Below are 6,095 nucleotides of genomic sequence, written 5' to 3' on the forward strand. Positions count from 1 at the left end.
TGACTTGTCTTGAACTGACTATGGCTTAAAAAGAAGGGCAAAGCTTTTTTAAAGTTATTCTCATAACGCTGAAACGTTTTTAACCTTACATTATAATCACTGCAAGAAAACTTGATATTTTAAAATGTGAGAATATTAAACATTCCAAAACAATGTTCCCACAACGTTTTTATAACCTAAATGTGTGATGGTGCTATAGCAACCTATAGAGGCCTTGGGTTCGATTTCCAGGGAATGTAACTGCCCATATACATTAAATGTGATGTAATTTGCTTTGCATGAAAGAATCTGCAAAATGCATGACTGAATATTTAAGTAGCTAACGGCTGATAATGAAAGCAGCCTAAGAGGTGGAAAACATATTTTGTTTTGATGAAAGTTTATGAAGACAAACATGTAATTTAGAATAACTGTTGAATCAATCACACAGCATGTATTGGGTCAGTTTTAATGTCATGTTGAGATCCACAAACCTCTGTAAATGAAGTGATGGGAATTTAAGCACGGCAGGATCTGAAGCAGTGGACGGGCTCGAGTGATTCACATGGAGGCCGTCATGTGCCAGTCATTTTCCATGCGGCTCCTGATGCACAAACACTCATTTGCTGTTGTTTGTGTTCCCTGTATTTTTCCACAGAGCAGCGGAGACTTCATGCACCGTCCACCCACAGTGGTTTCAAAAAAACAACTTTCTGGCACTCAGGCCAAGAAATTCACAGCTTTATTTCCAGCGTATCAATCCACACCACTCTGAATCAACAGTAGCGAGAAACAGAGCCCGAGGCAACCCCACAGATCAGATGTGCAGCTTCTCGTCTGATGGGATTCAAACTCATGCAATAGTTTGATGAGCACAATTCTTTCTTCTTTTTTTATGCATTTTCTATTAAAATATGCAGTTAATGAGACACTTGACAAAAATCTACTGTAAAAAAATTCTAACTACTGTATAGTTTGAAAGTTCAGTTAGTGCCTTATTTTGAATAGTTAGAGTAATGGAAATACAGTATGATTTATTAATCATATAATTTTTACAGTGTGTTTAGAGCAAAACACATCTCCTAATTGTCTAGCCATAAGACACTTAGTCTATATTTGTTGCTTTCTGTCAGAGTTGCTCTGTCAAAACTATTTTTATACTAATTATGTTTATGCATCTAAAAAATGTGCAATGCAAGCATCATGATGTTCCCAAAGGTTTCATTTGCCTCGTTTTATCACGTGCTTCCTGTTCACAGTCAGATTGTGTTTGTTTGTGGAGGCAGGAGGCAGGTTTCATTCAGATGATCTGTATAAATAATCTCATGTATGTCCACGTAGCGGTCAGATGGATGAGCAGCTGTGTTTTTCTCAGCGTAACCTCGTCCACCTTCATGTCTTCTCTCATGTTCTTGTGGTTGATGGAGAATGAAAGGTTCAGAAAATGCCATAGACCCCCCGTGTGCCACTATTTTGGGGCTATTTTGCAAGCAATACGTGTACACAGGTGCTGCTCAGAAAATATATATGTATTGAAGAGCTTTTTTTCTGGACTGCTAATCAAAGTACTTAAAGTACATTAAAGGCAGTTTCAACAGTTGTTGAGTGGTGATGACCAAAAATATCATTTTCTCTCACATTCACTCTTTCCCCTACTCATATGTTAAAGATCCAAAACCATCACTGTTAGAACTTTGTTACAAATAACAGATGAGAGCAAGTGTAGGTTAATGACAGCTGAGGTGAACAGGAAAAATCACTCTATACTGCCATCTAGTAGAGATTTGACATTTGAAATATCCTGGGGCTGTCTGTTCTTTACATTGGCACCGACTGTGGATCCAAAAAGTATGTTTCACCTGTTCACACTTGAACATAATATGTCATTCATTTATTAAAGTGTACATACTTATTTTAACATAATCAGTAAAACTTAAGTCAACCAGCTCTACACTCTTAAAAATACAGAGCGATGCCATAGAAGAACCATTCAGTCAAAGCTGAAGAACCTTCTTTCGCCACAAATAACACAGAAAGATTCTTCAGATGTTAAAGGTTCTTTATGGAACCATTTAGACAGAAAGGTTCTTCTATGGCATCGTGAAGCACCTTTATTCTTAAGAGTGTACCAAGATTTAACTGGAGACCAGCATGTTTTGCTAACGTTCCCATTAAGTTACAAAAATAATATTTCTAAATGTTCTCTGAAGTCCATAGACCTAATGAATGTTTGTTAAGGGAACATTCCATTTTAGAATTTAGCAACAAATGGGAATGTTATTTTTAAACGTTCTCTGAATATTCTGAAACAAGCATAACTAGCTAAATTAAAAAACAAAAAAATGTTCCATGATAAATCACGTTTTTTTTGCTAACATTTTGAGAACCTTATTAAAAACCAGATTGCTTTGAACTAATTCTCTATTAACTCTAATGGAATAACTTTTTTTCTCAATTTTGTTGAGAGGGTTAGTTCTGAGTTAGCTGGGAGACCAGTAACCAGCCAAAGCAGTTGTATTTAAAGTAAGTCACCAGAACAGGTCAGATTTTATTTTATAATGTTCATTGAAGGTACGTGTGACATCTGTCACATCTAGCTTGCTTTATATCTGTGTGTGTGTGAGACAGACAGAACGACACTAAATCAGGGATTTTATTTGACTTTGGCAACACTTTTTTTTAATTAATTTTTTTCGTTTATTTAGATACGGACAGTACAATAAACATTCCAGTCAAAGACTGCAAAAAATGCACTGCACATAGAGATTATAGCAGGTGCTAATTTGCATCTCATGTCCCTAGAAAGGCTTCTCTAAAAAACAAACAAACAAAAAAAATTAATGTAACAAACTCTTCATATAAAACCCTCAACAGAATACAAAACAAACACATGCACCTAGTTTTACAGATTCTTCCAATCTTAATAATTAACTAGTACAGAACCAAATATAAATTTAAATATATTAGTTTGAGCCAACGCTTAACCTTCAGTGTAAAAGACTTTATATCATGTATCACTTTAAATTCATTTGGCAACATATTCCAAAGTTGAGATCCCTTTACAGAGAAAGCTCTTTGCCCGTGTGATGTTCTGCAAAACCCAATCCTGCAGTTTCCAACCTCTGGTCCTGGTTCGGCCTGTGCCATCATGTCTCAAATTACGTAAAACAGAAGGTGCCTTATTACGCAAACATTTAAAAATCAATTTCACATATGATAAATTGTTAAAATTCGTCAAATTAAGCATGCCATTTCTTTAAAATGATGCCACTGATTTTGCCCATTATTTTTAATGCCTGATTATATACAGCATCTCAATTTTTCTAATTAAAGAATCACTAGTTTGAGACCAAACTGTAATACAATATGAGATACGAGAAAAAATCATTGAATGCAAGAACAGATGAGCTGCCTCAGTTTCAATATAATGCCCAATGAGTTTAAATTCATTTGAACAATTTTTGAAAGTCCTTTTATATGTTTGTCAAATTTAAGTTGTGAACCTTAACTATACTCCTAAAAAACAAACTTCATTTACTTCCTCTATTTCTTCGTTAAATACCCTCATTTTTACTTTTCTTTCTATTAGAAAAACACATAAAAACAGTTTTCTTAACATTTAATAGATTATTATCCTGGAGCCATTTGGATATCTTTTCCATTTGCTCATTTAATAGTGCAATAACCTTAGCTGATGATTTAGCAGATGTATGATTAACATAAAGCTGGACAACTAGATGGCAAATCATTTATAAACAAAGCATTGGACCTAAAATTGGACCCATTTTGTTTCTCATAAACACTCAGTTATTACACACTGCTCCCTTTGCTTTAAATAAGAAATAAACCATTCAATTGATTGTTTACTAAAATTAAATGTGCTTAATTTAGATAGCAAAATAGCATGGTTAATTGTGACAAAGGCTTTTTAAAATCAATAAACACAGCACATGCCCCTGATCCAAAGATGATCGAGCCTTTTCTAGAAAATACCAAACGAGCCGTTTCTGTGGAATGCTGTGGTCTAAAACCAAATTGATGTTGATGGAGGAGATTATTACTTTCTAAATCATTTATTAGTTGTTCAGCCACTGCTTTCTCTAAAAACGTAGACATAACCGGTAAAGTTGATATTGGATGATAGTTTGAAATCATGTTGAGATCTCCTGATTTATAAAATGATGTAGCTACAGCCTTTTTCTAAATTTCTGGAAAAGTACATACCCTAATTGATAAATTTACCAAATGGGTTAACGGAGGTATCATCAAGGAGCTATATTTTTAATAAAATTCATATCTAAATTAAAAATATCCTTTGCCGTTGAATTTGGCTATTTTATTTTCATCAATCTGAAGTTAATGAATTGAATGCCTCCACCCTATTTTCTAATGCGGGTAATTTAAAACTAATTCAGCTACTGGTTGAATAAAATATGTATATGTAACTTTATCATTTATTACTTTACTGTTTAAATATAACTCTTTAACTACATGTTGATTTTGAGTCTTATTTATTTGTTTCCATAAAACTGTACTTTGTCCTCTAGCACTCTCTATTAGTTGTGTATAATATGATAATTTTGACTTCCATATAATACATAAATTCAGTCTCATGCCGTCCCAAACCTGTATGCTTTTCTTGTATTCCAGGTTTTCTGCAGGTGAAGAAGGTCTTAAATCATTGTTTAGTTCATTTCCTTGCTGTTAAAACCAAATTATGATCGGATAGACATGTCAGTAGATTATACGTTTTTTACAGTTCTACTATTCTTCTAGTTGTTTTTTAAATTTATTGTTGATAATTGAATTTAGTCAGGATTTCCTTTAATTTTTGTCTTCCATTTTTATAGGCCCAATTATTAAAATCCCCATAAAATATTGTTTCGACTGAACTATCAAATATGTGATGGTGGATGATATTAAATAGCATACATCACGTTTATGGCTAGATATTTAAGTTATCTCAATTTCAGTGCACTTACAAGTTTCTCTAATATACTCCACCACCCTTACTAAACAATCTGTCTTTCCTAAAACATTTATAACCAGGAATATTTATCATATTTGTAGGGATGTTGTCATGTTTCACTTAATCCAATATAATCTAAATTTGACCAATAATACAACGAGACGTGAGAAAGTTGGAAAGAAAATTAACTTTATCATAAAATTAATCAATTCTCCCACTTTAACGATTTATTTAATATCTGAAATTTGATTAGTGCCATTACTCCAGTGTAATCTTGTTCAGAGAGAATAAACGGTGCTGCCACATGTGTGACTTTTCACAGCGCATTTAAAAGATGGACCAATCACAGTCGTTTATGGTGAGTGGATTTATTTATTTATTTTTTGTTGATTTTATAGAGATTTCAGAGGGGGATTTACATTTGTATGAAATTAAATACCAATCGATTTTATTTTTATTTTTAAAAAATAATATTATATATATTGTCAGGTAATAAATCACTTTTTTTCATTGACTGGGTGAATTAAAATATATTTTTTGTTTCTGATTTATTCAGTGCTCAGGCAGATCTTTTCCTGATTTTGTGTCTTTAAAATCTCACTAAGAGATTATAATAAAGTGATTAAAAGTATCCCTGTCAGTTTAAAATCTTTGTTTAAAGCACATTTATGTTATGGCTGTGCATGTAAACAACCATTTTCCTACACTTGAGTTTATGTATTAGATAAAAAATGCAATAAGGTCTTTATCAGAAATGCCCTATCTTCGAGGATGCCCCTCTAAAGCAAGGATTTAATAATTTATGGACTTCTCCTCACAGATTTTTTATTCCAAGTACAATTAAAGAACTCATGTTTTCATAAAATCTCTTTTTACTTCTTTTAAGAATGTGTCCAAACCTTTGAATTCAAAGGCTTCTAAAACATTTAATATTCTTGAATCTGAAAGGTATCTGTAATTTATTTTTATTTTTTTCTGTGATGATATATCATGCTGATTTATGTTGCCCTTATATCTACATGTGATGTTGTTCGTTTCCCCTTATTATTTTTCAAGTATTGTAATGTTTTTGATTTGCAATAAAAAAAAAAGAATTTTTCTGAGCCGTCACGCGCCCCCTTGAGGAAGGATCGTCATTTGACGCGTA

Source organism: Barbus barbus (genome assembly GCF_936440315.1).
Source record: "Barbus barbus genome assembly, chromosome: 42".
Taxonomy (NCBI): domain Eukaryota; kingdom Metazoa; phylum Chordata; class Actinopteri; order Cypriniformes; family Cyprinidae; genus Barbus; species Barbus barbus.